This window comes from Rhagoletis pomonella, unplaced genomic scaffold (genome assembly GCF_013731165.1).
Source record: "Rhagoletis pomonella isolate Grant_MI unplaced genomic scaffold, Rhpom_1.0 Rhpom_scaffold_00011, whole genome shotgun sequence".
In the NCBI taxonomy this organism is placed as follows: Eukaryota; Metazoa; Arthropoda; class Insecta; order Diptera; family Tephritidae; genus Rhagoletis; species Rhagoletis pomonella.
The window spans coordinates 17688603-17695465 of NW_023458565.1; the positions used below are offsets into that span (position 1 = coordinate 17688603).

At 33.8% G+C, this 6863-nt stretch overlaps 1 protein-coding gene and 1 long non-coding RNA gene across 2 annotated transcripts in view; one reads left to right on the plus strand and one right to left on the minus strand.

Moving 5' to 3' along the window:
• The window catches only part of LOC118746740, a 40582-nt gene extending 33907 nt beyond the window's left edge, over positions 1-6675 (plus strand). The window contains exon 3 of the long non-coding RNA XR_004993883.1: positions 6461-6675. This is a non-coding gene — a long non-coding RNA (uncharacterized LOC118746740). The remainder of the gene's footprint in view (positions 1-6460) is intronic.
• Positions 1-6863, minus strand: part of LOC118746736 — a 127208-nt gene that overhangs the window by 60832 nt on the left and 59513 nt on the right. The window lies entirely within an intron of this gene.

A 6863-nucleotide genomic window follows, 5' to 3' on the forward strand; every position in this document is an offset into this window, starting at 1 on the left:
TGACGCGGTAACTAAATTTCCTTTGAAATTAAAGACAAAACAAAGGTGAATGCTTAAGCAGCAGCTTTCGTTATTAAAAACTTAGTAAAATAATAACAAAACAAATGTATGAATGTGCGTATAAAAAAAATTATTTAAAAATGGTGCGCCGGGCGAATGTATGTATGTATGTAGCTAGGTGAATTAGCTCGTATTAGCTTGCTTTTTAATACGCGTATTTTTATACGACTTTCTTTAGTTATTTCGTTGACAAAAGCATAGACGCTAGCAACAAAAAAACAATAGCAACAAAAAAACAGCACTAGCATAACAGCATATTGTGCACGCTCATAACAGGTTACACATACGCCATGTAGGCTAGTCAACCACTGACGCGGAGTGGAGTGGAGTGGAGTGGAGTCGCGTACACCACTGAATGAATGGCTAAGACGCTGTTTGTTCGTAAGTAACAGATGCGACGCATCTCACACATTTTCGCAAGTGGAAAGTGACATTCCTCTCACTCATGGTGCACATTTAATGCTACATACATATGTTGTGTAGATATGTGTGTACATTGTAATATAAAATTTTACATTTTTACATTTACAATAAATATGAGTATCATACATTATTAGTCATGTATGTTTGTATATGTGTTTGTACATCGTTTAGCTACCACGCAGTGTAATATATGGCTCTGATTCAAACAAGTTTGCGGCATATTCTTTATCTTCTCTGAATTACATTTCTCTTCTGGTCTTTTTCTACTACATATTTACATATGCATAACTTCTTTTATTTCTTTATGCGCTTTACATATTTATGTACATATGTACGTATGCAAATATTTCAGCTTGTATGTTTATACGATTGTTGTATGTATAAAAGTATAGCATCCATCATTTAACAGTGGCACATCTGCATTTGCTACACATTTACTGAAGAAGTTACTTTTTATTTATGCATTATTTTCTTTGGATACGAAGCATCTTTGGTTTATTATTGGTTCGGTCGGTCAGTGGGTAGTGTTGTGGCCGTAACTAACTGTGCGTGTCCAGTTAGTCATTTCTTGACGGTTAGCATTGGCATTGTGTCGTCGTTGTCGTTGCAAGTTGCACACACGTAGCGGATGAACTGATGCTATATACTTATATATACATACATACATACATACGTATGTGTATTAATACATAAATACATTTGAAAGAAACGTGCTAATCTAGAGTGCCGTGTGTCACGTGTATTCGGAGCTAAATTAATATATTAATAAATTGTTTTAGAAATTAATAATAGAATATGCATTAAAAAATGTAATCATCTAAAGTGTGTAAATAAAATAGTATAATATGCAGCATAAAACCAACAAAAAAGAATAGCGGTGATTAAACACACTATTAAAACGTGAAATTTTGCACCGATTCGCAAAAGTGAGTGGATATTTAGATTCCCATACATAGCACTATTTAGGCATTGGGTGTTCGATTATTCGTCTTTTTTCCAAAACCCATTCCACTTGTGTCACAACATCAAGAAGCACAACTCGACTTGGAGGAGCAGCTCGGTAAAATACGTAGAAAACATTTAAGCACCGAACATTCACTTATTGGAATCAAATATGATAAACTGTCCTTCCCTGAATAACGTAAGATAATTGGAAAAGGCCTTGAAAACTTCGAAAAACTCAAAACTTTTATTAAGAGGTCAATATTTGCATGAAACATAAAAAACGGTTTATTCGATATTCGAAAAAAGAAGATTTCAAAACCGCCTGCAGTACAGATATCCAAAAAAAACCGGAAGAAACCGGTTTAGAAAAGCCGTATCAATCACCCTAGTAGGTAGATATGTAGTACTAATTTTTCTTTAAGACTTCGAGCCGGTTTTTAGTGGGTTCGGTGTACAACTATGTATTGTCAAATGTTTTTCTGCTATAAAACGTAGCACATTAAAATCATTCAACATTTGCAGGCGGTGTAAAGCTGTATGTCTTTCGAATGGTGTTTATACAACACCAAGACCGATGCCTACAGCCCCTTCCTTATTTAATTCTTGAATGTATGACCTGAACGTTTTAAAAACGGGGCATCATTTTTTGGTTTTTTAAAAGGTGGACAAAAAAAGTTATACCAACTTGACTCTTACAATTCAAGTGTGTGTACCAAAAAGTGACACCGTGCAGTCTAGTATCATATTTTTGCAGTAGTTTTTTTCACTAACGGATCCTTAGTCTCATTTACACGCGCTTTGGAAAAATTTCGTGTTATTAAAAAGGGAAAATTTACGTGAAAAAAGTTTTTACACTGAGTGGTCTACCAACACCTCATGTAAATATGTATGTGCCGCATTTATGAGTTTTTTAACGATAAAAATATTATAGTATGTGATGCATTTGTGGGTTTTTTCTTACGATAAAAATAGTCAGTTACAACTTGGTTACAACATTTTGGCTCTGAAGGTAGTATGTTATAAAAAATTCTTTGTGATTTAAGAGTCATTGAAAAAGAACAATGGAAATTTGTTCTAATTTTGCTAATTTTTTCCGTAATAGATCTTAAAGGTCTGATTATGAATACTTCGCGTAACTTCGTACAACCATTTGTACCAGTGCTATAGAAGTGTTACTCAAGAAAATGTGAAGCAAAATTTAAACTCAACAGAGCGCTAAGTTTTTAAAAGTTCTGCTAATTTCTGGGTAATGGAATATGTACATACAAATTACATACGAAATTACAGTTTGAAGTTTATGCGAAGTTGTGCGAAGTTATGCGAAGTATGCATAATCAGACCATAACACTTTCTTTGATGATCTTAGATGTATATATTAGCCCTGAAACAGCATCCTTATAGTAACATTGTAGGATATATTTTCTCGAGATTTTTACTCCAAAAAATTTTTTGAAAAAGCTTCGTTAAATTTTAGTATGATAAAGTGCAAGTTTTAAGTATCTAGGACTTACCGTTAATTTTTGGCAATTTTTTTGTCGACGGTGCTACGCATTTTTTTCATGCAAGGTTAGTATGCTCGACAATTTGTTGATAGGGAAGAAAATGAGCAGCACGTTGCACTTGCACTTTATTATACTAAATTTTAATGAGCTACAAAACAGCAACCAAATTTTTTTCTAAAGGTTCTGATTAAAAAGTTTGAAATTTTGGTGAAAATTTACAGAATTAATTCCCATAGTTTTTGCACAAAGTCGGACATTTCGATTTATATGGTTTTTGTTATTAAAAGAGCTTTACTTAAAAAAAAAATAATAAAAATTAAATAAACAAAAGAAAAATAGCCGAACCTTTCTAAAATGTAGAATCCTAATTTATATTTTGGTCACTGTATGTTCTCCTCGATTCGAAACACAGGCAATAGTCGGATATACATATTTATCTTCGGAATTTTAATGCCGTCCTGCCCTAGGATTGTTCTATACCGAAAAAATAAAGCCCTATTTTTTATTTTGAAATCAAAAAAATTTAAAGAGTGCTCAAAGCGCTTAAAGTTTTCCATGTATTTTATATCGGAGAAAAAACAACTTTTCGTAGAAATGGTACAGAATTCTTGAAAATCACTATTTTTCGTTCGGAAAACGCTGGTTCTCTTCAGGAGTATTCCAATAATAATATACAATTGCTTATGTAACCATGTTTTAATAAGTTTTAATACTAAAGATTTTTATTGGTCCCACATTGCAAAGCTGCGCTCAGCTTCGTTCAGTGTAAACACCAACAACTTTCCATCGCTCTGCCTTGCTTCGATGGGCGCCGCTGGGCTTTCTTATGAACTGATCCTTACGTTTCTAGAAATTTTTATTTATTTTTCTAACATATAGAGCTCGTGGATTTGTCACAGATCTGATGAATTAAGTTCGACGATTTATTAAAAAAGATCTAACTACGCCTGCTTCAAAGCAGCTTATAGCATAACTTAAAAAAATAAGCTAACTTCAAGAATTTTATGAAAATCTTGTCGTGGAGTTGTACTCTAACAAACATAAAACTCAACATAAGTTAAATACATACATACATATGTACTTGTGAAACTTAAACGAACACCTGTCATTCGGTATTTGAACTCTTTACATATCTCATTTGCGTTGGTGTTAATTTGAATGTTTGCAGCTCTAACTAATTTTTCTTCTGCCGTCTTAACTGTCACTTTGTTGAAACGCATCACAGTCATTCTTGTGCTCATCGGCAGCTGTACTAGGGGCAGCACTCTTGTTTGTTTGTGCATCTGTTTTATCAATTGCTTACAAACCAAATTGCTTAGTTCATTTTTTGTTATTTGTTTTTTTTTTATTATTCAGTCGCCTGCCTTTCGTTTTATGTTGTTGCCGGTCGTCGAATTCATTGCATATTTGTTGCTTTTGTAGTGAAAATAGAAAGTGGTCCATAGTGCTCTCACTTTGTCGCTACAGCGCGCATTGATTTGTGCAACGGTAAATTTTTCAATGTCTTAGCAATGTGAATGCCAAACCGCAAATCGCGGTTTAAACTAAGAAAGATCTTTGCAATGTAGTATGTATGTATGGGCATGTATATATGTATGTATGTGTAAAATTTCAAAAATAAAATAATTTTTTGTCTTAATAATTAATGACTGATGGATTAGTTAATGAATTATTTATAATTCAATAGTCAAAAACATATGCTAAATAACCTCAGGGCTCAAAGGAGGGGAGGAAAATACTTGCCGTGTTGGTAAAATTGCTAAAAACAAATATTTTGTCAAGAAAGAATTACTGGCAAATTTATGTGGTTAGCCGAATTTCTCTGAATTCCATTATCAGAAACAGTTATCGATGAGAAAAATTTGTGATTTCAGTAAGGTAAAGATTATTCAATTTTGATAATACAACTGTCGATGTAAATATCTATAAATATATCGATAACATTGTCAATAAATATATCGTTAAAGTTTGACAGATACCTACGTGTACATGTATATCGCAAACGATACCGATATTTACACTATAGAGAGACAAAGGTCGTTTCAACCGCATACTCCATTCTATGACGTCATAAAATACCTTTCTATACCTTTGATGAATAATAAATGGTATTAAAGTGCTCTCGCAATTACGTAAACACAGCCTTACGCGAACACCGCTTATCGTGAAAACTAGGGTGTGCGATTATTCGCTTTTTTCCAAACCCGGGTTAGAGTCATTCAAATTAAGCAAAAACCGGACAAACCGGTTTTATTTCTAAAATCTATAAAAATAACCATATGACTGCTAAAAATAGATATAGCCTTAATTTAGAAATCAATTAGGCAAAATACGAGCAAGTTCGAAGTATTTTCGATAACAAGTAAAACTGAGTGAAAAATTCACACTACCAGGCCTATTCTACGTTGGTAACAAAAATTATCTTACCGCTAAATAAAGTTCCTGTCAATCTTTAAACCGTTTCGTATTCTGCGCACTCTTGTGCCCAGTAAATTTTGTTACCAACTCATAAGCAACACCAGAATTTCTACCAAACTACGAAATTTTGCTGAATGAATTAAAATGTTACCAAGGTACCTACAATTGCGGTTGCAAGAATTGGTGTAATTATTTGATAATAAAACTTCCCGGTAACAAAATGTTCTGTAACAAGCAGAATTGGTCTGTTAATGTGGTTCACTGATCTTAACAAGATAATATCGCTAAAACAACAGTCTTTTGTTGGGGAAAACTCGAGCAAGTAGACTATCCGTATTTAGAACAAGATCGACTATAAAAATACTCATATAGTACATATACTTAGACAGGCCATTCATCGAGAATCAATCAACACCTTCATCTACTCTTAGCCCATGAATACGCTAAATATCACAGACGAAGTGTTCGAGTTGGTCCGTGAGGCTAGCGATACTTTGACAGAACTCAATTCTGGATATTGTAGCAAGTTAAACTGTTCAGTCTAATTTTAATAATATGCCCCGCCGATACTAATCATCTCTTCACATCGGATCTGCCCTATTCCTAAGCCTGCCGTTAGATGAGAATGGAGACAACATGTAGACAATTCGCTAAGGTTTATCACAATCCGGTGCATAGGGTCTTGCATTTGCATTTTTCGGCGAATTTTTCGGTGCATTTTAAAATTGTATGCTAACTACCATGGCAACAGTTTGCATTTTATTGTTGTGAATTTGCAAATTCATCGAAATATGAAAATACAGGACCATATGCACCTGATTGTGATTACCCTTACTGATTTAGACAGTGTCTAGTAAGTGAAAAGATTTTTGTTCGACTTTCTATTCCAGTATTCAGTACTGATATTTGGTAAGCAAGCCCCGCCCCTTTTTATAACGTATTGCTTATGTATCGGAACCAGCAAGATCGGACCATTACAACATTTTGCTCTGAAACTCTTTCATTTAGGAAGCTAAATTCGTGAAAATGTGATTAATATCTTATTTCACCCGCTTTTTTAAGAATATTATATATAAATGTTATTTCATAAAAAGTGTTACCTTTCATTTCAGATAATTCTTTAAGCGGTGCGGTGGTTTCCTTCCGCCTCACAGTCGGGTATACATATGTGCATGTCGGAGAAATACAGCTAAAAGTTAAGTGACGGCTAAGGGGAATAGAAAACAACAAAATCTCAACTAAACCAAAACACAGTAAAACAAAAACAAAATGGGGCGACAGCTGCGGCCTTATGCGCTCGCGACGCTATTCTGCTTAGTGTTCATAGCGAAGGTGAGTATGTATTCTAATACATACATATACATATATGTATGTAGATACTTGCATATAACCGATATAAAATGCTAATAAACAATAGGTCAAATGCTGTAAAAGAAGAAGCTTAATGTCGCAAATTGGCGCCTACGTTTTATCTTTTTGTCAATGAACATACAGACATACATACATACATACGTG